At 43.0% G+C, this 27,318-nt stretch overlaps 1 long non-coding RNA gene across 1 annotated transcript; it reads right to left on the bottom strand.

Annotated features, from left to right (window-relative positions):
* Window positions 1–1,014: 1,014 nt before the first annotated feature.
* On the bottom strand, window positions 1,015–25,682 carry LOC143929659 (uncharacterized). The gene is made up of 3 exons (XR_013262559.1): window positions 25,549–25,682; window positions 12,748–12,839; window positions 1,015–1,592 (listed from the first exon to the last, which is right to left on the bottom strand). It is a non-coding gene; the product is annotated as an uncharacterized LOC143929659 (long non-coding RNA).
* Between the last annotated feature and the right edge of the window lie 1,636 nt (window positions 25,683–27,318).

The raw sequence follows: 27,318 nt of genomic DNA on the forward strand, positions 1-27,318 counted from the left end.
CCGGTAATCGGCGGAACTGACCGGAGTGCGGCGGGTGGGAACCTCTCCCACCGCCAATAAAAATGGTCTTGCGGCGAATCTGCCACAGAGACCACTTTATCTTAAAGAGAAAACGCATGGTGTTCCCGAAAATACCAGGGGCTATGGCAGCTAGCTGCTGCCATAACTCCGGTATTTAGCATCAAAGTACAGACGTACGGGTACGTCGTTTTGCCTGAAGTGGTAAAAGTGTAGAGAAATGTAATGTGCATTCAACTGCATGGTACCACACTGTGAAGATAGGAAAGCGTCTACAGTTTAAGCAAGTGCATTTGACCGACTCCTGACATGGATTAAAAACCTTCCCCTAAGTAGCATCTACATTCATAATAAAATATATGCGAGGAGAGGCCATCCTGATGTGAACAGAAGCCAGCTGACACATGCACTAAGAACCCTTTCACAACAGGGCGTTTCGCAGGCGCTATAGCGTTAGAAATAGCACCTGCAATACGCCCTAAAGAAGCTGCACCATTGTTTGTAGTGTGAAAGCCCCGAGGGCTTTCACACTACAGAGGTGCGCTGGCAGGACGTCAGGGAAAAGTCCTGCCAGCAGCTTCTTTGGGAGCGGTGTGTTTACCGCTCCTCCACATCTAAATCAATGGGGCAGCGCTGTAATATTGCCGGCAAAACGCCGCTATTGCGGCGTATTGCTGGCGGTTTTAACCCTTTTATCGGCCGCTAGCGGGAGTTAAAATCGCCCCGCTAGCGGGCGTAATGCGCCGCAAATCTGAAGGTAAAACTCCGCTTTACCGCCCACGCTATGGGCGGTGTGGTGTGAAAGGGGTCTTCATCTTTTATGCCATTGGAGGTTCAAAACGGTTCTAAAACAACGATGACAGTTGGTTGCAAAACTAGCAACTTAATGCTGTAAAAATAAAACGGTTGGCCAATAAAAATTTTAGGAAGATGGTTGCCTGGTGTGCCCAGTACATATAAAAGAAACTCCCCAGAATAAACCATGGCACACGTTGGTCAGGAAATAAATCACAATACTTTATTAGAAAAGTCAGCATTGAGTGCAATTCCTCATGAAACTTTTAAGAAAAACATTACAGCTATGAAACAAAAGTAAGCAGAAAAAGTTGGCAACATACAACCAATGAGAACTCATGTCCCAATAATTTTTTTTATTTACCTTGGACTTTAAACAATTTTTAGGTCTCGTCTTTAAATCCACCAGACCTGTCCAAAATTCCAAAAGAAGAATCAGAATTTTGGGCCTCATTTTCATGTCCTTGTCCAGAAGCAGAATACTCGCCAAAATTATAATTCGGTCTTGTTTTTTCATCATTTTCAAGGCGGTTCATGAGACCCAAATACAAAGTATAATTAATAAGGTATTCTGCAACCAATCTCTGGTCTTCTCTCATTTTTCTCAATTTGCAGGCCACGGTCTGACCCAGCATATCCAACTCATCTTCCTTGGTGTTGAGCAGCTCTGTGACTTGGGTAAGAAATTGTTGGCCGTTCAAATCTTCAACTTGACCTTTTCTCCGTCTCCGGCGTCTTTGCTTACGAACTGTAGGTTCAGTGGCTGTCTCCTCCTCCATCTTCCAAAAAGATAAAAAAAAATAATAATAATATTAATGTAGACAAATAGAATATCATAACGGTCATGTAAAAAAATAAAAATAAAAGAAGCCTAGTACATTAACCACTTGCCACCCACTAACATACCGTTACCACCAGATCTAGGTGATCAGTACCCAGTTGCTGTGAGTAGCGGGGTATCATGCCATCGAATTGTACCAAATGTTAAACAGTCACGAATGGAAGCCATTCATGATTGTTTTGCTTACTACTATGATGCTGTGATTAGCCCACAGCTATCACATGGTACCTGGGCCAATCACAGCACCCAGTAACATTTGATTTAGCCAAAGACAGGTCACAATAGTTAGCAATCTGTCATGAATTAAAGCATAAACTATTGCTTACAACAATGAACATGGTTATAAAACAATAACCGTTAGGAAATCCCTGATCCGCTCCCCCAGAGTAGTACAGTGTCACTAGGTTGACATTGAACTACTCTGATGAAGGGAAAAAAAAAAAAAAAAAAAAGGGTCACTGGCGCCCCTGCACCTCTGGTCACATTCGGTATTGCACAACCCAAAGGCTTGAATCCTGCTCGTCTTGAGACACAGCTCGCAATTCAGGTCAGGATAAATAAAAATATATATATCTATCTATCTCTCTCATATTGCGAAACGCTCGTAAACTGAGTTACTCGTAATCCGAGGTATTACTGTTCACTAAATTTATGAAGAAAAAAAAAAAAAAAAAAAAACACTTTGCAAGCAATTTACAGAAACTAAGAAAAACATGTTTCTCTCTCCCCCCCTCTAAAAATTAGTAATTTATATAGAAAATATAAACCCCAGTGCAGTGGGAGGAGGGAGGGGGAGAGGGAGGGGGAGAGGAAGAGGGAGGGGGAGGGGGAGAGGAAGAGGGAGGGGGAGAGGGAGGGGGAGAGAGGGAGAGAGGGAGAGGGGAGAGAGGGAGAGAGGGAGAGAGGGAGAGAGGGAGAGAGGGAGAGAGGGAGAGGGGGAGAGGGGGAGAGGGGGAGAGGGGGAGAGGGAGAGGGAGAGGGAGAGGGAGAGGGAGAGAGGGAGAGGGAGAGGGAGAGGGAGAGAGAGAGAGAGAGAGAGAGAGAAATTGCTAAAGTAGCGCAGTGCTGAGGGGGTAAAACCTGTCAGAAGTCAAATGGTTAAAGCTAGTTATTACTTTGTTTTTTTAAAAGCTGAGCTCCAAGTTTAAAGAAAAAAAATAAAAAATATTGTACTTCTATTAAGGGGGGGGGGGGACAAAAACAAACCAAACACACGCTAGGAGGCCAATGTTCTGGGAACATTTATTTCCTTTCTGCTAAAGCTCCATCTAGTTTCAATGCCAGCTAACCATTCCATATACTTGGTCCCATCCTTCTAGTCTTAAGACTACAAGGGGATGTGGTATGGACACGCACTGCATTGCTTTAAGATGAACGTCACCCAAAAAAGGTAAGTTCCGCTCGTTTAAAAACAAGCAACTTTTGGTGGGGGGGGGGGGGGGCGCACGGCAGCGAGCGGGTACCTGGTTTTGACAGATACCTGCTCCCACTTCCGGTCAGATGCGCCACAGCAATCTGAGCTGTGTTCAAACCAAGAATCCTTATAATGAAATAGTCAGCAGCTACAGTATTTGTAACTACTGATTACATTTTTCTTTCCGTATTTGGAGAGGAAATCTCCTTTCCTCTAGACGTAAAGAGTGCCCCCTTGTCCTCTTTGTTGACTGTAAAGAGAATAACACGACACCAAGTTCACTATATGGACCCCTTGTATATTTATACATGGTGAATGGTGATCATATCCCCTCTTATCAAGAGAGAATAAATTCAGTTCCTCTAATCTTTCCTCATAGCTGAGCTCCTCCATGCCTCTTATCAGTTTGGTTGCTCTTCTCTGCACTTTCTCCAGTTCCCCGATATCCTTTTTGAGAACTGGAGCCCAAAACTGAACTGTATATTCCAGATGAGGTCTTACTAATGATTTGTACAGATGATATCTCTGGAGTACATACCTCTCCTAATACAAGAAAGGACTTTGCTCACTTTGGAAACCACAGCTTGGCACTGCATGTTATTATTCAGCTTATGATCTACCAACCCCCCCCCCCCCCCCGATTCTTTTCCACTATGGATTCCCCCAGTTGTACCCCCCTAGCATGTATGATGCATGGATATACTTAGCCCAAAAGTGCATAACTTTACATTTTTCATCATTAAACCTCATCTGCCACATAGTCACCCAATTAGACAGAGCATTGAGGTCGGCTTGTAAATTGGAGACATCCTGTAAGGACGTTATTCCACTGCATAGCTTGGTGTCATCTGCAAAGACGGAAAATTTTACTTTTGCCCTTGTGTGAACCAGCACTTAGTTTCCACTTCGGTAAAATTGAACACCGCCACCAGTTCCGATACATATCCTAAACTAGCCTGACTTAGTTGACCCTTAGGCTAACCACAAGTTTTCCCACTCACCCAAAACACCAAGCCATAGTCTAAAATTTCACCATATGAAATATAATATAGGGCAGTTATGTATTCATAAAAATAAAAAATAAAAACCCATCACACTATATATTAACATAAAAACAGAACTAGCACAAAGTACCTTATGCTGTCTTTATATCGGCCTCCTGTTATTCCCTGTCAAGTAGCACCCAGCCAAAGACTGGGAGGGTCAGTACTCTGCACCAATCAGGGCTCTAATGCTTTAGCACAAGAATTTAGGAAGATGGGTGAAAAACAGTATTCTGCTGCTCAATCACTGTCCTGGAACAGGCTGTAGTATCCAACTGCAGTGTACTCTCCAAAGACCAGGACCTGGCTATGGTGTCTGACAGGTGCCTGTGTCACAAGGTGGTCTGAATAGAAGTACAAATCATTTGGCAACCAAAACTATTAACTTTAGGCTTTAACTGTATTTAGTTGAAAACGGAAATAAAGCACACAAGTTTACACACAATACCAAAACACCCAAAAAAAGTGAAGATGTCATTGTCAGTTTTTGATATTGTGTAACAACTTTTAGATTTCTTAATAAATACATTTTTGATTTGTTAGCTTCTAGTTCTTTGGTTTCAAAAATAAAAATATTCCCTACTAAAGTCCCATCTAGCTCTGGACTTATTTACAACTTTACCAGGATTTCCTAATCTCCGATTAGATGTGGCCCTTCAGACTTGATAGCTCACACAATACTTGTTACTTACTGGATTGGTGCGCATTTGTTCAATTACTTTTACAGTTTGTATTTTCTTTATAAATAAAATTATAACATATACACACACACACACACACACACACACACGTCACCAACTCGCAGACAAACATTTTGCAACCGAGTTATCTGCAGTTTTTGCTCATTCCATTGCAGTTTTATGAAGTGCCTTGGTGAAAAATGTTACTCATTTTATAAAATGCCATACAAGACAATAGTTTCCCACATAAGAAGAAGAGGTTGCTACCAATCTCTGTAATTATTGTTTCTAAACAGCTATAATAATGATGTCTGCTACAAAAGCAGGCAAAGTCCAATATAAGTAGGTGTGCAAAATGCAGTTCATGTTATTACAAGTATTTGAACATTATTAGGTTTACCACTAACCCATGAAAATGGCTCAATCATGGCTGCTAATTAAATGCTGCTAAAAACCGGCAATTACAGTGCGGGGGTCATAGAGCAGAGCTTGCGGTCCCATGAATGATTCAGGTACAGCAAAGGAAGGAGCCAATAAAAATGACAATGATAGAACTTGAGTAATAAACAGGACACTGCTCCTGGTCTGCCTGCATTACAGGACTCAGTAAACTGGCGTTAGGAAGGTGCTAGGACAGTTCATAACTGCTCCAGGCATGTACAAAAGGCATTCCGGAAGGCTGCACTATTCAGATTCAACTAAGGCCATTTTTTACACCCATAAACATAAAAGCTGTGAACTCACGAGTTGGAAGGGGGGGGGGGGATGGGCAAGACATGGCAACCTGTGCATGAAATGCATTACCATGTCTTTCTCCCCCACCACCCCCCCCCCTTGATGTTGCTGCGTTTGATATGTTCATGGGAAATAAAGATGGCCTTTAATCACTTGGTGGGGGTCGAGAGAAGAGAAACATTTTTTACACACACACATAGTGTGTGTGTATATATATATATATATATATATATATATATATATATATATATACACACACACACACACACACATACATATATATATATATATATATATATATATATATATATATATATATATATATATATATATATATATATATATATATATATATATATATATATATATATATATATATATATATATATATATATATATATATATATATATATATATATATATATATATATATATACACACACACACACACATACACACCAGCACACTATAAAAACAGTCAAAAAAAATAAAATAAAAAAAAATGTATCCATCAATTTAGGCCAATATTTATTCTGCTATTTTTTTTTTACTCTTTGTAAATTTATAATTATGTTTAATTCGTATGTAGCACCGTGACCCTGTGAGATACAGCATTTCGTTCTACGGTATGTCCTCACATATAAATGACAAAGCTTGACTTGATTTTTGGTAAAAAAACAAAAAAAACAAATTCCAATAAGCGTATATGGATTGGTTTGCACAAAATTTACTGCGGACAAATATGACACTTTTTTGGGACCAGTGACTCCAATACAGTGCTAAAAAAAAAAAAAAAAAATAATAGTAATCACTGCCACTGTATAAATGACACTGGCAGGGAAGGGGTTAACATCAAGGGCAATCAAAGGGTTAACTGTGTTCCCTGGGTGTGCTTTCTTACTGTGTGTGGAATGACAGAGGAAGAGAGGCATCTGTGTTCCTGATTCCTCTCAGTCATCAGACACCCCCCCCCCTTTGCAGAGACTCCCCAAAGTCATTGATATGTCATTTATGTAATCCTTTTACACTTCTGTATATAAAATAGTTTAAAAGCTTTCTGCAGCACCTTTACTATATATTTACGAGGTTTGGAGACCTCTGTGTTATGCAGTAACATGCCATTTGTCAATGAAACCATTCATCACTCTGTCAATTATTACATATCTATGGCCTGTAAAGATTATTAACCTTTAGGATACAAGTAAGGTCACTATAAAATTAATGAGATGCATGTGTAATACACAGTGTGTGTATAATTATCTATATTCACACACACAAAATTGTTCTCATAAGTTTACATACCCTGGCATCATTTATGATTTCTTGGCCATTTTTCAGAGAATATGAATAACAAAAAAACTAAAAATTTCACTCATGGTCAGTGTTTGGCTGAAGCCAATTACCAATCATCTGTGTTTCCTCTTTTTAAATCATAAATCACAACAGAAACTACCCAAATGACCCTGACGAAAAGTTTACATACCCCAGTTCTTAATACCGTGTATTGCCCCCTTTTAACATCAATGACGGCTTGAAGTCTTCTGTGGCATTTGTGGATGAGGCTCTTTATCTTCTCAGATGGTAAAGCTGCCCATTCCTCTTGGCAAAAAGCCTCCAGTTCCTGTAATTTATTGGGCTGTGTTGCATGAACGGCATGTTTTGTGATCTCCCCAGAGAGGCTCAATGATATTGAGGTCAGGAGACTGAGTTGGCCCACTCCAGAACCTTCACTTTATTCTGCTGTAGCCAATCACAGGTGGACTTGGCCTTGTGTTTTGGATCATTGTCATGTTGGAATGTCCAAGTACGTCCCATGCGCAGCTTCCTGGCTGATGAATGCAAATAAATTTTCCTCCAGCAGTTTTTGATAACATACTGCATTCATCTTGCCAACCATTTTTACCAAAATTTCTTGTGCCTTTTGTAGCTCACACATCCCCAAAACATCAGCGATCCTCCTCCGTGTTTCACAGTAGGAATGGTGGACCTTCCATCATAGGCCTTGTTGACTCCTCTCCAAATGTAGCGTTTATGGTTGTGGCCAAAAACCTACATTTTGATCTCATCACTCCAAACGACTTTGTGCCAGAAGGTTTGTCTCTGTGCTGTTTGGCGTATTGTAAGCGGGATACTTTGTAGGCAGTTGCGTAGTAATGGCTTTCTTCTGGCAGCTCGACCATGCAGCCCATCTTTCTTCAAGTGCCTCCTTATTGTGCATCTTGAAACTACCACATTGCATGTTTTCAGAGAGTCCTGTATTTCACCTGAGGTTATTTGTGGGGTTTTCTTTGCATCCCAAACTATTTTCCTGGCAGTTGTGGGTGAAATTTTAGTTGGTCTACCTGACCGTGGTTTGGTTTCAACAGAACCCCTCATTTTCCACTTCTTGATTAGAGTTTGAACACTGCTGATTGGCATTCTCAATTCCTTGAATATCTTTTTATATCCCTTTTCCTGTTTTATAGAGTTAAACTACCTTTTCCCGCAGAACCTTTGACAATTCTTTTGTTTTCCCCATGACTCAGAATCCAGAAACGTCAGTGCAGCACTGGATGAAAGATACAAGGGTCTGTCAGGAGTCCACCTTTTATACACACACACACACACTAATTACAAGCCAACAGATCACAGGTTAGGATGGTTACCTTTAATAGCCATTCAAACTCCTTTGTGTCAACTTGTGTGCATGTTATCAGGCCAAAATCGCCAGGGTATGTAAACTTTTGATCAGGGTCATTTGGGTAGTTTCTGTTGTCATTATGATTTTTTTTTTTTTTTTTTTTTTAAAGAGTAAATTGATGGATAACAAATGGCTTCAGCCAAGCACTAACCATGAGTGAAAAAAGTTTGCGTTATTCATATTATCAGAAAAATGGCCAAGAAATCATAAAATTCTGCCAAAATAGAGAGATTATATATATATATATATATATATATATATATATATATATATATATATATATATATATATATATATATATATATATATATATATATATATATATATATATCTCAATGACTAGTAGGGATGCAAGAAGCAGTTATTTGGGGTTGCTCTTGTATTTCACAGACTTCTTATCCCACTATTAAAGCTTGTGTGGATAGGTTTGCTGAAAGCAGGTCAAATGCACTTGACACAAGTGTGACAACAGGGATAGCTGACTGTTCTGCAGAGTCATCACTTTATTGAGGTTAGACTATAGTCTCTGGTTCATTTAACCACTTAAGGACTGAGCATCTGAGATTTGTTGTTTACAAGTTAAAAACAGATTTTTTTTTCGATAAAACATTACTTAGAACCCCCAGACAATATACATTACCCCCCCCAACACCCTAGAGAATAAAAAATGGCGGTCTTTGCAATACTTTGTCACACCGTATTTGCGCAGTGGTCTTAAAGCGCACTCTTTTTTGGAAAAAAATACACTTTTTTTTTTTTTTTTATTAAAAGACATCAGTAATGTCAGCCCAAAATACAGAGGAGGTCTAGGGCTAGAATTATTGCTCCCGCTCTAGTGATCGCGGTGATACCTCACATGTGTGGTTTGAACACGGTTTTCAGATGCGGCGCTACTCATGTACGCGTTCGCTTCTGCACGCGAGCTCGTCGGGAGGAGTTTAAAAAAATTCTCTCATTTATTTTAACTTATGTTAAAAATAAAATAAGTCACTTTTATTCCTATTACAAGGAATGTAAACATTCTTGTAACAGAAAAAGCATGACAGGACCTCTTAAATATGTTATTTGGGGTCAAAAAGACCTCATATTTACACTAAAATGCAATTAAAAAAAAATAAAAATGGCCCTTTAAGAGCTGTGGGTGGAAGTGACATTTTGACGTAGCTTCCGCCCTGCAGTTTCATGGAGACGAGTGGGGGCCATCTTCACCTCACTCATCTCCATGCACAGCAAGTGACAAGACGCGATCGGCTCCGTCGCTGCAGACTGCTCGGGTAAGCGGCGGAGGGGGATTGCGAATCCACCGCAAAGACCAGTTATGTAGCAGACCGCCCACTGAAAAGGAGGATACTAGGGTTATGGCAGCAGCTAGCCTCCTTCAAACAGCTGACTTAAAACTGCGGCAGGCGGTCCGTAAGTGGTTACTAGAAGTCAGATTATATCCAAGCTTTGGGCTTTAAAGGTGAACACTTTAGTATTCAGGTTCCTCAGCCTTTTCCAAATTATTATATATCTCAGTCTTCAAATACACTTCATAAGGACATTTACATCACACACAAAGGTAAGGCGGAGTTTACAGTGCATAATGTGCACATGTACATCAAGAAGTGCAGGTCTTTTCAACGCATTCATTATTACATCAAGCAGCACGTTTAATATTGATCACGTGGATGCTTACTTAAAAACACCCACAATGTAATTACCTAATTTGTTTAAGTCATAAATTATCTACTAACGGCCAAAACCAGTGGACACCATTCTGTACTCCTACCCCAAGACCTTACTGCTGCTTTTGAGACAGTTGACCACCCCCTAGACGGAAAAAACCTCCACGCCTTTGGTCTCTGTGACTGTACTCGTCGCCGTCTCTTCCTACGTATCCAAAACGCACCTAAGCGTTACTTACAATTCTACTTCCTCCTCTCCCCTTCTCTCTGTCGGGGTCCCCCAAGGTTCTGTTCTTGGACCTCTCATAATTTTCAATCGACACCTCCTCCCTGGATCAGCTTCCAATACTATCTCTACGCTGAAGACACCCAAATCTATTACCCTACCCTTCAGCTCACTCCCTCCTCCTACTCACATATCACTAATTTACTAAAAAGTTATATCAGCCTGGATGTCACACCACTTCCTCAAACTCAAATCAAAAACCAAACTTATTTTCCCTCCCCACGTGCCCCTTCCCCTGATCTCTCGGTCAAAAATTGATGGCACAACTATAAGCCCAACCCTACATGTGAAGGTCCTTGGTGTAGTTCTGAATTCTCCTTTAAGCCCCACATCAAAATCGCTGTCCAAATCTTGCCGCATCAACCAACGCAACATCTCCAAAATACGCCCCTTTCTAACCAATGACACAAAGCGCTTAATTCACTCCCTGGTCACCTCTCGCCTTTACAACTCCGTTCTCATTGAATTACCTCTACATAGGATATCCCCCTCTTCAATTCATCATGAATGCTGCTGCCAGACTCATCCACCTTACTACCGTATTTGCCGGCGTATAAGACGACCTTTTACACTTAAAAAAACTGAGCAAAAAGGAGGGGTCGTCTTATACGCCGGGTCAGCTGCTGGGATGCCTTCTAGATGTCCGGTAATACTGTATGTAGCTTCGGCTACATACAGTATATACCACTGAACCAATCCCAGTGAGCGATGTATTCAAATGAATACAGAGCCTGCTCGGATTGGAGCAGCAATCTCTGCCAATCCGAGCAGGCTACACACAGTAGCCTGCTCCGATTGGCTTTGAGAGTGAGGCGCGGGCTGATGATGCAACAGCCTCCGCCAATCCCAGCAGGCTTTGTATTCATTAATAGAATACATTGCTCGCCGTGATTGGCTCCAGCACCAGAAGGAAGAAGGAAATGGCTCCAGCAAGAACGAAGAAGAAGAGGGATATGAAGCGTCAGAAGCCTCGGAATCGGGGGTCGTCTTAAACGGTGAGTACGGGCAAAACATTTTAACTGTGCAGGTTTTTAGGGGGTCGTCTTATATGCCGGGTCGTCTTATACGCCGGCAAATACGGTAATCATTCTGCATCTGCTATTCCTCCAGCAATCCCTCCACTGGCTTCCGCTCACCCAGCGAATGAAAATTCTAAATACTAACAAAGCCATCCACAACTTAGCCCCCAGCTACATCACTAACCTGGTCTCAAAATAGTGAGCCAATTGTACTCTTTATTCCTCTCAAGATCTCCTGCTCTCTAGATCCCTCGTCATCTCCTCCTTTGCTCGCCTCCAGGACTTTTACCGAGCTTCTCCAATCCTATGGAACTCGTTATCCCAATCCGTCTGGTTATCTCCTACTCTATTAGCTTTTGAACGATCCTTGAAAACCCTCCTCTTCAGAGAAGCCTACCCTACCCACACCTAACAAATGTATGTCTTTTCTCCATCAGCTCATAAGCGCCCCCCCCCCCCCCCCCCCGGTTATTACCTTTTGACCCTCCCTTCTAGATTCTAAGATCCAACAAGCAGAGCCCTCTAACTCCTCCTGTATTGAATCTGTACTGTCTGCCCTCACATTGTAAAATGCTGTGCAAACTGTTAGTGCTATATAAATCCTGAAGGATAATATATTTTTTTGCATATTAAAAAAAAAAAAAAAAAAAAAAAAAAATCTCATATAGAGATCTATCTATATCCAACACATACACTTTGGGATTATCAAACTATTACATGAATTAGGCTTATTAAAAGTTCACCATTTGGAAAAAAATAAAATAAAATACACTTATTTATTATTTGAAGAAGCCTGGAAAGCATTGAATCCATAGCCAGTGGATCGGGGTGCAACACCAGGCACCTACAGACAAGCCCTGCCGCTTTCAGCCCATACCTCCAATAGGGGCTGACCATTTACAAGCTGCAGGGCTTGTGAATGAACTACAAGGCTGCTCATCAGTGACCTTGCAGTCCATTCAGAACTACAAGCTGTCAGCCGCAATAGGCGATGGAAGTTGTAGCTCACATAAACCCCGCACAGCCTTGTAATTTACAAAAAGCGACTGCGGGCGCAGAGAGAAGATCCCCAGCCCGCTGAATTTGACCTGGTATCAACCTCTTGCCGTCACCATACAGCAGGATTGGAGTGCGAGAGAAAGAAGCGGTACTATTTAGTTAAGTTCATGGGCTGACAAGGTGTATGCTGATAGCAAAATAAAAATAGGGTGACCAAGAGATGAGGTCACATCAAGACACTTCTCCTTTCATAGTCTAGTCACAAGCTCTAGAAAAGTATGCTAACCGACAAATGGGCAGCCCAATTTACATTCTGGCACACTTTGTGTGTAGGGATGACACCTTTCCACAACCGCCAATCAAGACAGGCAAAATCCAGCACCCGCAAGAAGCTGGGTAAAAGTGCCAGCGAATGCGTTTACAAGCACTATACTATTGAAGCAGAGGCAATTATTTACCCCCCTCCCCAACCCGTGAGTGACATACCAGCAAAATGTCATATATTCACTGTATGTGTGCCTAATAAATCAGATAAACCGCCATCTGTCAGCATAACAGCCATTTACTTACTGTGCAAGTCTTGCTGTGTTCTGGAAAAGATACAGCAACAGGCCAAATCTGTAACCTTCACTCACTCCGTCACCAAGATGAATTCAGGAATGCTGTAAAATAAAAATGTTAAGATACTTTGGTTACAAATCCCAATTATAAAAATATGTAAAGAAATTCTAGCGAAATGAATCATTTGATTCTGGGTGGAGTGGGGGTAGCGACATGTTAAAGATATAAATTAAACCCAAACTCCATGCATTTAGAAAAATGCAACCTTTGCGGTGCGGCCACCTGCACTACAATGGATAGATGCTCATTACGTTGAGATGTGCACACTGCAAACTTACATTATACCCCATGTCAGCCACCCTCCTCCTCTCCCCAAAGCTCTGGTCTGTGGGCATAGTCTCAGCATCATCACATAAAATACAGGGCAAATACCACTGTGTTGTATGTTGAGGAGGCTGGGATGCAACCATTGTCGATTGTGGCTTACAGGGCAGGCTGCGGGAGATCAGTCGCAGTGCTGGGAGGGACAGTGTTGGAGCCAGGAGTAAAGCAAGTGTTTACCGTGTAACCCTGGACAGAACAAGGATTTAACCCTTACAGTTCTGGTGAGGGGGGGGGGGGGGGTCATCACACTGCATGGGTGTTTTTAATTTCTGGAGTTAGGGAATGTAGTTTTAATCAGTGGATATCACTCAGATGGATGGAGATGGATGGAGATGGATGGGATCCCCCCGGCTAGACTTGTACTGAACAGGCTGGTCTTGCTGACACAAGTTCCCCCATGAGATCAATTTGACAAGCCAAGGTTTTCCCTGCTCAGACCTCAACTGTTGGTGCAGAACCTCATTGCAAGCAGGTTTTATTCACATTTTGGGACTGTATGGCCATCCAGCAATTTTGGCTGGAGGTCATACAATGAGTTCAGTTGGTCACGTCAATACATGTTCAACCCCTCAGATGAAATCTTCTCCTGGGCCTGTTTAGACTCCATAGCTCGCAGCCAAGGGGTTACGTACCCTACTTTTATTATTGTTGCATTATGCCAGGAAGCATATTATTCTCTCATGGGAAAGGCCTGCCACTCCAACTATACTGGCCTGGAAATCGTTATTAAAACGTTACCTTTATATAAAAGCTACATATGCCAGGAGAGGTGCCCCTACATTTGATAAGGGGGGGGGTTGGGTAAACAGTCTACGGTATCGTATTAAAATGTGTTTTCTATGTTTCTCCATGTAAGAATTACTTAGGATTGTTGTGTCTTTTTGAGCCCCAACATCCCCCCTTGAGGGAAGGAAGCGGTTGCATTGACTATTTGGAAAATGCGGCTGTTCCGTTTTTTTATAATCCAAATTGCTCCATTATGGGGACTGGTCATTAGTTTGATGTGTACATATTGGGGGTTATTCATGAAAGGCAAATCCACTTTGCACTTGGAAGTGCAGTCGCTGTAGACCCGAGGGAGGACATGCAAGGGAAGAACCCCCCCATCATTTTAGCTTGCACATGAGTGGATTATAAAATCAGTAGAGCTTCCCCTAATTTTAGATCTACCCCCTCAGATTTACAGCGACTGCACTTTGCACTTGTAGTGCAAAGTGGATTTGCCTTTCGTAAATAACCCCCAACGTGTCCATGATGATATGCACCTCTGTGATAGAAATGTACTTTAACCACTTCAATACCGGGGGGGGCTAATACACCTTTCTGCCCAGACAAATTTTCAGCTTTCAGCGTTGTAACATTTAGAATGACAATTGCGGTCATGCGCTGCTGTACCCAAACAATATTTTTATCATTTTTTCCCCACAAATAGAAATTTCTTTTGATGGTATTTGATCACCTCTGTGGTGTCTTCACTGATGAGGAAGTACTAATAGGTGGCACTGGCAGGCATCACTTACGGGCACAGAGTGCCATCTTTAATGGGCAATTGCCACCCCTGGTGGGCATGGCTGGTGGCCTGCACTACTAGTTAGTGCAGACCCCCCCCATTCAGGAGAGCAGCCAAATCGGCTCTCCTCTACTTCAGCGCAAGTAGAGGAAGAACCGATACGTGGCTTTTCCTGCTTGCACTGCGATCAGCTGTGATTGGACACAGCTGACCACGTGGTAAAGACCCGCAGTCAGAGGATTTTTAACTAGTTCGGGGGGATGCAGTGTGTCAGGCTCACACAATCGCTGCTCGCCCCCCCGTAATCGCAGCTTATCCTGCTGAACATCACATGACGCCCAGTCAGGAAAACGGAACCACTTCCAGGCCGTCATTCTGTTATAGGCCAGGCAGAGGTTAACCACACACGAAAAAGGAAAGTTTTAGTTTCTGTCATTAGATTTTGCAAAAAAATAATCTTATACATTTTAACCAAAATTGTATTCTTTGGTGAACAATATTCACCGATTTGGGTTATTTACTCTGTAGGATAATTACATATTTTTCAATTTCCCTGCTATAAGGCTACTTTCATACTGGGGCAGGGTTATTTGTTTTAGCGTCGCTTTACTGCTGTTATAGCAGCAGGACGCTTTTAATCCCCACTAGCGGCCGAAATAAAAGCGCACGCAAAGTGCTGCAGCCGAAGCGCTTTGCAGGTGCTTCTGCAGCAGTTCCCATTGATTTCAATGGGCAGGGGCGGTGTATGCAACGCTCCTGCACCGCCCAAAAGATGCTGCTTGCAGGACTTTTTCCAACGTCCTGCAAGCGCACCGCCCCAGTGTGAAAGCACTCGGGCTCTCACACTGGGGGTGCAGGGGAGGCATTTTCAGGCGCTATTTTTTTGCCCAAAAGCACCTGAAAAACACCTCCAGTGTGAAAGGGGTCTTAGCAAATATTTTTACTGAATGAGTGAGTGTGTAGACACTGTATTGTTGTGATTAGCTGTGATTGGCTGTGATTGGCCACAGCTAAATCACACAGTACAAATAGGCTATGTGATTGGCACTGTCTGTACTGTGATGTGATCTCAGACCAATTCACAGCTAGCAACACAATTGTATACAATGAATGGCATGATAAAGGAAGCTATTCATGGTTTACAACCGTCATGTGATCTGCTGCGATTGGTCACATGACACTGGCAGTAGGCCGGTATAGCGATCGGACATCCGATGCATCCGCGATGGACGCAGCAGGTTACAGATCGCGCTGGAGAAGCTGGGTGAGGCACACATTCTCAGCAGAACTTTATATGACATCCTCCCAAAACAATAGGGACGGTAAAATGACGCAGACAGGAAGCAGTTACTATTTATTGAGATGTATTGGCTGCTAGTGCATTGTAGTGCTTGTTTGTTTTATGGTTACAGATTTAACAATAGTATACAAAAACGGTTAGAAGCAATAAATAAATAAAAAAAAAAAAAAAAACACCCCACACAGAAAAGAGAACTCTTCCATTTGGGTAGAAAGGATTGGAGGTAGCAGGGTGCAAAACAGACAGTGAAGACCATTTACTCCCAGCCGCTCATTGGAGCGGGCTCCACCCTCTGCAGATACTGAGCGCTGTCACCCTCCTGCTCTACTTACTCCAATCAGGAGGGGCATCAGCTCTAAGATCGCAACAGAATCTGCCCCATGTAAAAAGTGTGTGTAATATATATATATATATATATATATATATATATATATATATATATATATATATATATATATATATATATATATATATATATTCCCCCCCCCCCCTGATTTTATAAATGATCAGGGCAAAAAATAAATAAATAATAATTCGGAAGAATTTACATGTATTGCACCCGTCAGAACCAACACTAGGACTGTGTCGGAGTTCGATGCTTACTATTTACCAAGAGCAACACAACGCACAATGTATATATAGTCTCACGTGCACAGGCTCTAAAAACTTGTTTAAAAGAAACAAAATAAATCCCTATTGAAAGATTACTTCCATGGCCTGGATAAAAGGCTATTTGAACCTTTGTCCCTTTCTTACAAACGTCGGCGAGTAAAATCTTGAATTAATAATGAAGCCCGGTGCTGAGAGAAGAAAACAATAAAACATAAACTCAATAAATCAAAAAGTAAACAGAAAGACATCACGCCTTGCATTTCCTCTAGAAGGCCATTGAAAATATGTATGAACAGGTAACTGGGAGTTGGAGCCAATATCAAAATCACACCCCTGCCAACCATTCTCACCTGGGTTTACAGAAACAAACCATAAACAGGGCATATAAAAAAAACTGGCATGGGCCCTCAAGGCTTAGCCTTGCCACTGCTACTCAGTGTGTAGGATTTCTACAAGACAAATAGAGTATGCAAAGAAGCACACAGGCAGGGCCATAACCTTTACCTGCAATCACACCCTTTTTGCGGTAATCTCTGCCAATTATAGTAAAATGTCCTTAGGATGCCTTCCACTGATGCTATCGCACACTTCAAATACAGAGCCATGGAAAAGCAAGGTCACATTTACCTGCTTGGCTGAGCAAGACACTATAATTAGAGGAGGGGGGTATGGCTTGGAATTTTAGAAAAAAAATAAAAATAAAAAAATAAAAAAGAAATGTACCGGTCAGAATTTTTTTTTTTTTTTTTTTAGTATGCAATTAAAATACTTGCATGTGCCTTAAAAAGAAGCATTTTGCAGAACAGGAACGATGCAACAGCTGCGATCATTTTTTTGGTTTACAAAAAAGAATAAAAAAATAAAAAAAAATAGTACTGACTGAAAAACTAAATCATGGATTGTAAAGCCTCGTACAGGTGATCAGAAAAATCATAAAAAATAAAAATAAAAAAAAAACTGCTTTCAAAAATCGTACGATAGTCGGATTGTTTAACCACTTCCCGACCGCTGCACAACGATGTACGTCGACAGAATGGCACGGGCAGGCATATGGGCGTACCTGTACGTCCCTGCCTTCCCGCGGGTCGGGGGCCCGATCGGGCCCCCGCCCGGTAACTGCGGCGGTCGGTATTCGTTCGCGAGTGATCCGGGATGAGGGGGCGGCCATTCATTCATGGCCACCCCCTCGCGATCGCTCCCGACGAATAGAAATCCTTCGTGACATCACTTCCTCTCCTGTAATGTAAACACAGGAGAGGAAGTGATGTAATCTCTCCTCCGTGTCGGTATTTTTCGTTCCGATACACAGGAGAGAGGATCGGTGAGTTGCACCAACACGACACTTCACAGTAGAACATGCCAGGCACACTCACACCCCCCCAATTACCCCTGCCCCCCAGTCACAGTGACACCAATGTCTTTTTTTTTTTTTTTTTGCATTGGTGTCATTTGTGACTGTAATAACTGTTAGGGCAGTTAGGGTTAGCCCCCTTTAGTTCAAATGTAACCCCCTAACCCCCCCAATAAAGGTTTAACCCCGTGATCACCCCCCCGTCGCCAGTGTCACTAAGGCTGGGTTCACATTGCAGCGGTTTATGAGAACGAATGTGATTCGCACCGCACTGCAGTGCAAATCGCATCCGATCTCTGTGCGATTCGAGTTCAGCCATACAGATAGTATGGCTGAATTCGCATCGCACCCGCCGCAAATTGGCACGGGACCCTTTTTTTGGCCCGCAGCAGAATCGGATCGCATGGGTGTTCACACCATGCGATCCGAGTTTGCAGATCGCACTGCGATATGCGAACTGATCTGGGGGTGTCATTAACATTTCACTGACACTCCCAGCAGTTCGCATAGGGCAGTGTGAACTGTCGCCGGGAGGCATGTGATGCGGGAACCCGCCGCGCATTCGTGGCGTTTCCGCATCGCTCCAGTGTGAACCCAGCCTAATAAGCGATCGTTTTTCTGATCGCTGTATTAGTGTCACAGGTGACGCTAGTTAGGCAGGTAGGTATTTAGGTTCGCCGCAGCTTTTTATAGCGCCAGGGACCCCCATATACTACCGCATAAAGCCCCCTGATTGCCTCCTAGTTAACCCTTTCACCAGTGATCACCATATAACTGTTACAGGTGACGCTGGTTGGTTAGTTATTTTTTTATAGTTTCAGGGCACCCGCCATTTATTACCTAATAAAGGTTTAACCCCCTGATCACCCGGCGGGTGTCATTTGTGACTGTAATAACTGTTAGGGCAGTTAGGGTTAGCCCCCTTTAGTTCTAAGGTACCCCCCTAACCCCCCCAATAAAGGTTTAACCCCGTGATCACCCCCCGTCGCCAGTGTCACTAAGGCTGGGTTCACATTGCAGCGGTTTATGAGAACGGATGTGATTCGCACCGCACTGCAGTGCAAATCACATCTGATCTCTGTGCGATTCGAGTTCAGCCATACAGATAGTATGGCTGAATTCGTGTCGCACCCGCCGCAAACTCGCACGGGACCCTTTTTTTGGTCCGCAGCAGAATCGGATCGCATGGGTGTTCACACCATGCGATCCGAGTTTGCAGATCGCACTGCGATATGCGAACTGATCTGGGGGTGTCATTAACATTTCACTGACACTCCCAGCAGTTCGCATAGGGCAGTGTGAACTGTCGCCGGGAGGCATGCGATGCGGGAACCCGCCGCGGATTCGTGGCGTTTCCGCATCGCTCCAGTGTGAACCCAGCCTAATAAGCGATCGTTTTTCTGATCGCTGTATTAGTGTCACAGGTGACGCTAGTTAGGCAGGTAGGTATTTAGGTTCGCCGCAGCTTTTTATAGCGCCAGGGACCCCCATATACTACCGCATAAAGCCCCCTGATTGCCCCCTAGTTAACCCTTTCACCAGTGATCACCATATAACTGTTACAGGTGACGCTGGTTGGTTAGTTATTTTTTTATAGTTTCAGGGCACCCGCCATTTATTACCTAGTCTCACTAGTGTACCCCTAAATTTAGGGGTGTCTACTTTCCAAAATGGGGTCATTTGGGGGGGGGGGGGGGGGGGGGTTTGTGCCATCTTGGCATTTTATGGCCTTCAAAACTGTAACGCCCTTAGAAAGCCTGAAGGCGGTGCTTGGTTTTCGGGGCCCCGTACGCGGCTAGGCTCCCAAAAAGTCCCACATATGTGGTATCCCCGTACTCAGGAGAAGCAGCAGAATTTATTTTGGGGTGTCATTTCACATATGCCCATAGCATGTGTGAGCAATATATCATTTAGTGACAACTTTGTGTAAAAAAAAATTTTTTTTTGTCATTATTCAATCGCTTAAGGGGAAAAAATTAAAATATTCAATGGGCTCAACATGCCACTTATCAATTTCATTAGGGGGTCTACTTTCCAAAATGGGGTCATTTGGGGGGGTTTTGTACTGCCCTGCCATTTTAGCACCTCAAGAAATGAGATAGGCAGTCGTAAACTAAAAGCTGCGTAAATTCCAGAAAACGTACCTTAGTTTGTAGATGTGACAACTTTTGCGCAAACCAATAAATATACAGTTATAGACTTTTTTTTTTTACCAAAGACATGTGGCTGAATACATTTTGGCCTAAATGTATGACTAAAATTGGGTTTATTGGATTTTTCTAATAACAAAAAGAAGAAAATATTTTTTTTCAAAATTTGCGGTCTTTTTACGTTTATATCGCAAAAAATAAAAATCGCAGAGGCAATCAAATACCATCAAAAGAAAGCTCTATTTGTGGGAAGAAAAGGACGCAAATTTTGTTTGGGTACAACATTGCATGACCGCGCAATTACCAGTTAAAGCAGCGCAGTGCCAAATTGTAAAAAGACCTCTGGTCATTGACCAGCAAAATGGTCCGGTCTGAAAGTGGTTAATCAGTACAGCCGTCGTTCTAAAGTGCAATACAAATGCATTACAACACGACATCACTTCCGAATTTTTATTCTGCCATAGTCGTACGAGGATTTGTGACTTCAGTAAACTTTTCAGACGCTATCCAAGATTGGCATGCAAAAAATAAATTGCGTCGTCACCGCGTATTACGCTAGTCCCATAAGTAACGTGCTGTTATCGAGAGCCGGCCGGCTCAAATTTTCTTATTGCTGGTTGTATTCCATGTAAGTGTCTGTTTAAGCTTAATAAATTTAAAGGGTTTTACACTATGCTTGCTTTTGTTGTTTTATGAGGATCCATTTTTCGTGTCCTATCTTATGAGGATTATCACCACTGTGGCTGAGGAGTCCGGTGTACGGCATAGAGACCCTAGGCTTGGTTATAAGCCATAGGCACCCCCCCGTAATAAGGCTACTTTCACACTGGGGCGTTGCGGCCGCTAGTGGGGCAGTTTTAAACCCCGCTAGCGACCGAAAAAGGGTTAAAACTGCCTGCAAAGTGTCACTGTAGCGACGCTTTGCAGGCGGGTTTGCAGCGCTGCCCCATTGTTTTCTATGGGAAGGGGCGCTTTAGGAGCGGTAAATACACCGATCCTACAGTGCTCCAAAGATGCAGCTTGCAGGACTTTTTTGACCATCCTGCAAGCGCACCAAGACAGCAGCGGCTGTTTCAGGGCGCTTTGGAGGCACTATTTTTTAGCGCTGTAGCGCCTGCAAAGCACCCCAGTGTGAAAGGGGCCATACCGATCTGGTAAGCGGTAGCGTGTGCTTAGGTGGCGGCACTTCCCTATTTCTGAGGGGTTTGGATCTTAGGTCACCGTGGAGGACTCATCTTTATAGACTACCACTTCTGAATTTACTAAAGTTTCAGTAGTCACCATTAGCACATGCAGCAATAATCACGGAAAGTTTCTCTTTTATTTTTACAATCTTTTTTTTGCTACATATAATTTATTTTTGTAATTTTTATATGGACTTATATACTACCACCATTTTTTGGTTGGAGAATATTATCACTATTGTCACTTGATTAAGTTGACAATTTGTCATCATGTTTTTTTATCTGTCAATATTTTATTGTTTAGCATCATTCCAACACTATTGGGACAATTTTTCTTCTTTTTATGCTTTGAGTATAAGTTTCCATTTGCCTCATCGGCATATTTGGTTTACTTCCTTTTTTTTTTATTATTGTTTCAGTTTATTCATTTTTTGTTGCATTTACATTTAGTTCACTTTTTAGTACGCACAATTTGTATTTATTTTTAGTACGCACAATTTGTATTTATTTTTATTGTACTTGAATGGTTAGTGCTTCACGGGTCAATTTATTTAGCGCAGCTTCCCTTTTTTATAGTCTTGTGTTGTATAACATCTTGAGTTGCAGCTCGGTATAGACAGTTAATAGGGGAAGTTTTTTTTTTTTTGTTTTTTAACCGAGGATAGTGCATAGCAGTGAATAATAAAATAGTAATAATGAATATTAATTTTTATGAAGAATAATAAATTATAAAATTTTATTATGGTATGGAAATTGGAAAAAAAAAAAAAAAAAAAAAAAAAAAAAAACACTACGTGTCCAAGGGACCAATCTACTTGTCTCAAAAAAATAAATAAAGGCTTGAATCCCCCCCCCCCATAATAAATAAAATAGGTGGTCTTTTCCTCTCTTTTTTTTATTTTTTAACCACTTTCAGACCGGACCATTTTGCTGGTAAATGACCAGAGGTCTTTTTACAATTTGGCACTGCGCTGCTTTAACTGGTAATTGCGCAGTCATGCAATGTTGTACCCAAACAAAATTTGCGTCCTTTTCTTCCCACAAATAGAGCTTTTTGATGGTATTTGATTGCCTCTGCGATTTTTATTTTTTGCGATATAAACGTAAAAAGACGGCAAATTTTGAAAAAAAATGATATTTTCTACTTTTTGTTATTAGAAAAATCCAATAAACTCAATTTTAGTCATACATTTAGGCCAAAATGTATTCAGCCACATGTCTTTGGTAAAAAAAAAGTCAATAATTGTATATTTATTGGTTTGCGCAAAAGTTGTCACATCTACAAACTAAGGTACGTTTTCTGGAATTTACGCAGCTTTTAGTTTACGACTGCCTATCTCATTTCTTGAGGTGCTAAAATGGCAGGGCAGTACAAAACCCCCCCAAATGACCCCATTTTGGAACGTAGACCCCCCCTAAGGAAGTTGATAAGTGGCATGTTGAGCCCATTGAATATTTTATTTTTTTGCCTCAAGCGATTGAATAATGACAAAAAAAAAAATTTTTTTTTTTTTTTTTACACAAAGTTGTCACTAAATGATATATTGCTCACGCATGCCATGGGCATATGTGAAATGACACCCCAAAATAAATTCTGCTGCTTCTCCTGAGTACGGGGATACCACATATGTGGGACTTTTTGGGAGCCTAGCCGCGTACGGGGCCCCGAAAACCAAGCACCGCCTTCAGGCTTTCTAAGGGCGTTACAGTTTTGAAGGCCATAAAATGCCAAGATGGCACAAACCCCCCCCAAATGACCCCATTTTGGAAAGTAGACACCCCTAAATTTAGGGGTACACTAGTGAGACTAGGTAATAAATGGCGGGTGCCCTGAAACTATAAAAAAATAACTAACCAACCAGCGTCACCTGTAACCGTTATATGGTGATCACTGGTGAAAGGGTTAACTAGGGGGCAATCAGGGGGCTTTATGCGGTAGTATATGGGGGTCCCTGGCGCTATAAAAAGCTGCGGCGAACCTAAATACCTACCTGCCTAACTAGCGTCACCTGTGACACTAATACAGCGATCAGAAAAACGATCGCTTATTAGGCTGGGTTCACACTGGAGCGATGCGGGAACGCCACGAATGCGCGGCGGGTTCCCGCATCGCATGCCTCCCGGCGGCAGTTCACACTGCCCTATGCGAACTGCTGGGAGTGTCAGTGAAATGTTAATGACACCCCCAGATCAGTTCGCATATCGCAGTGCGATCTGCAAACTCGGATCGCATGGTGTGAACACCCATGCGATCCGATTCTGCTGCGGGCCAAAAAAAGGGTCCCGTGCGAATTTGCAGCGGGTGCGATGCGAATTCAGCCATACTATCTGTATGGCTGAACTCGAATCGCACAGAGATCGGATGTGATTTGCACTGCAGTGCGGTGCGAATCACATCCGTTCTCATAAACCGCTGCAATGTGAACCCAGCCTTAGTGACACTGGCGACGGGGGGTGATCACCTCAAAGCCGGGGGCTCAATTACCGGCCGCCTGCGGCGCGACGCGACCGCGCGGGGGGGGGGGGGTCCACGGAGACGGGATACTGTGTGTTTAATGAGAACAACCACTATATTGTATTGCCCTGTGCTTTTATACTTCATTAATAATTGTTAATGAATTTTAACTTTGAATTTAATAAATATTTGTAATAGAATCTTGTATCCTATCTAATAATGTCTATCATCTAGCTATTATTTGCACCGTCAAAATCCCGAATTCCCTTTCTTGTTTTTGATTCATGTTTCAATTCTCAGGGATGTGGTGCCTTATCTATTAGGTGTTTTGTGATGTTGAACCACTAAAATTGTTCCACTTTTAAATATTATATTATTATTACTATATATCGGGGTAATGACATAAAAAGAAATTCATGGTGGTCCGGTCGCTAAAATTTTCATTCTTTTGATGTCCGAATTTCAAGTTTGTTTTATGACTCAAACTCTGTAGTCATCTTATGTCTAGCAAAAATATATCAGCTGCCCCCCCCAACATCAGAGCACCCCTTTACGCCAGGTGTCCCCCGAAACAGTGCCCCTTTACGCCAGATGTGCCCACACGAGAGCACCCCTTTATGTCAGGTGTCCCCCAACACATTGTCCCTTTGCGCCAGGTGTGCCCACATCAGAGCACCCCTTTACGCCAGGTCTGCCCTCAACATTGTTCTTTTGCGCCAGGTGTCCCCCGAAACGGCACCCCTTCACGCCAAGTGTGCCCACACAAGAGCACCCCTTTGCATCAGGTGTCCCCCAACACATTGTCTCTTTACACCAGATGTGCCCACATCAGAGCACCCCTTTACGCCAGTTGTCCCTGAAACAGCGCCCCTTTACGCTAGGTGTGCCAACATCAGAGCACCCCTTTACGCCAGGTGTCCCCCGAAACAGCACCCCTTTATGCCAGGTGTCCCCCGAAACATTGTTCTTTTACGTCAGCTGTGTCCACATCAGAGCACCCCTTTACGCCAAGTGTGCTCACACGAGAGCGCCCCTTTGCATCAGGTGTCCCCCAACACATTGTCCCTTTACACCAGGTGTGCCCACATCAGAGCACCCCTTCACACCAGGTGTGCCCACATCAGAGCACCCCTTCACACCAGGTGTGCCCACAGATCGGGTTCCCTCAGTGTATCCTTATAGATGAGTTGTGATCCATCACAGAACACCAATAGACTGGTAGAGCCCATCAAAGTAAACATTGTACCCACACCTCATGGTTCTGTCCCTGTAGTCAGCCCGGGGGAGGGGCACACAAGTGACATCATTGGTTGCTAGTACAAACAGCGATCCTAGCAACCAATGACTGCCGAGCAGCAGAGATCCAGCGCCGCACACTGGCGGGCTGATGGTGAAAACCAGAGCGTCTCTCAGCCCGCCAATTTATGGCCGCTGCTACACTTTATTTAGAAATATGTCTTTATTATTATTTATTTTTTTATATAAAAAATTCAAAATTGCATCTTTTTATAATATATTATTATGAACCTATCTTATTTAAAGTTTTAATGGTGCATGTCATATGTCAAAAATATTTTTTTTAAGATTATACATATTTATTTTTTACTTATTATGCACCATTACATTAGAAATTATATAGATTCTATGTAGACATGACTGTGGAGTGTTTCTTGTTATCAGGACCCCCCTTGTCCTGCAGTGTCTCCCCCCCCTTTCCTCCCCCAATAAAGGTCTCCATCACCACCCCCCCCCCAGGATTAGTCCTCGGTGCACGTCCCTCTTCCCTGTCATGGACGGAGGGACCTCACAGCCCTCTTCTCCGTCCTCCGGCCCTGTGCACTCTCAGCCAGTCCCGCAGTATTACCTCACAACTCTCCGCACACGGCCGCCATCTTGTCCCGCCTCCTCCTCCTCCTTTTCTCCTCAGTCACAGATCCCGCTTCCCGCTCTCGCACTGCACTGTGGGAAGGCTGGTGAGCCGAGCGCGCTCCCGCCACTGCCAGTGGATGAGGTGCGCGCGCGTCTCTGAGGCTGAGTGTGAAGTTCCCTCATAGCTAGCCGTGTAATAATAGAAAGAAAGAAATAAAATAAAATCTGTTATAAAAAGAAACACAAAGGATGTCATTAGCTCCCTTCATGGACTGTGAGGGGAGCTGACAGCGGTCACTTATTACCTCAGGTTCTTCCATGGACTATGAGGGGAGCTGACAGCAGTCCGTCATTACTTCAGGTCCTCCCATGGAGAATAAGGGGAGCTGACAATCGTCGGTCATTACTCCAGGTCCTTCTGTGGACAGTGAACGGAGCTGACGGCGGTCAGTCATTACCTCAGTTCTCTCCATGGACATTTAGGGGAGCTGATGGTGTTCAGTCATTCTCTCAGGTACCATAATGGACAGTGAGGGGAGCTGACAGTGGTCAGCCATTACCTCAGGTCCCTCCATGAACATTTAGGAGAGCTGATGGTCAGTCATTACCTCAGATCTTTCCACAGACATTTAGGGGAGCTGATGGTGGTCAGTCATTATCTCAGGTTCCATGATGGACAGTAAGGGGAGCTAATGGTGGTCAGTCATTACCTCAGGTCCCTCTATGGACAATGAGGGGAGCTGACAGCGGTCAGTCATTATCTCAGGTCCTTCGTCGTCAGAAATGGCAAGAATGTTCCAACGCAGCTAAACGCAGCTGCATGTAAACACACGTAAACGCAGCTAATCGCAATGTACAACTGCAAGTGAACACTGTGCCAGGATTCTCTGAATTTCAAAAATAACAAAACCTGTTTTTAACAGCAGCAGAACAGCCGCCCCTGTGAAAGGGGCCTTAAGGACAGGCATGAGTTGTGTGCTTTGTTAAAACATCCAAATTGTATATTTCACCACATAAAACACATTTTTGTGGCTTGCCGACCACAATACGTACAGTATCTCACAAGTTTTGTAAATATTCTATTATATCTTTTCATGTGACAACACTGAAGAAATTACACTTTGCTACAATGTAAAGTAGTGAGTGTACAGCTTGTATAAGGCCCCTTTCACACTGACGGACCATTCAGGTCTTCCTGTCAGTTTTGACGGCGGACCTGAACAGGCGCTCCATGCTAGTCTATGGAGCGACGGATGTCAGCGGTGACCTGTCTGCTGACATCCGACCTGATCCGATCCACTAAAAAAAGACGGATGCCTCTACATTCGTATCCTTCCCTATCGGATCGGGTGAGATCTGATGATCTGATCTCTCCATAAGAAGCAGCGGCGCTCTACAGGCCCCTTCCTGCTCAGTGAGGAGAGAGGGACCTGTAATCTGCCGACTCAGCAGAGATCAACGGAGAGATCTCCCGCTGAGCCGGCAGAAAGAGGTGGATTCCGAGGCAACGGATCCGCCTCGTGAGAATGATATCAAACAGTGTAAATTTGCTGTTTCCTCAAAATAACTCAACACACAGCCATTAATGTCTAAACCACTGGCAACAAAAGTGAGTACACCCCTAAGTGAAAATGTTCAGATTGGGCCCAGAGTGTCAATATTTTATGTGGCCACCATTATTTTCCAGCACTGCCTTAACCCTCTTAGGCATGGAGGTCACCAGAGCTTCACAGGTTGCCACTGGAGTCCTCTTCCCCTCCTCCAT

Source organism: Lithobates pipiens, unplaced genomic scaffold (assembly GCF_037356315.1).
Source record: "Lithobates pipiens isolate NorthernLeopardFrog02 unplaced genomic scaffold, aLitPip1_a1.2 Scaffold_24, whole genome shotgun sequence".
NCBI classification, from domain to species: domain Eukaryota; kingdom Metazoa; phylum Chordata; class Amphibia; order Anura; family Ranidae; genus Lithobates; species Lithobates pipiens.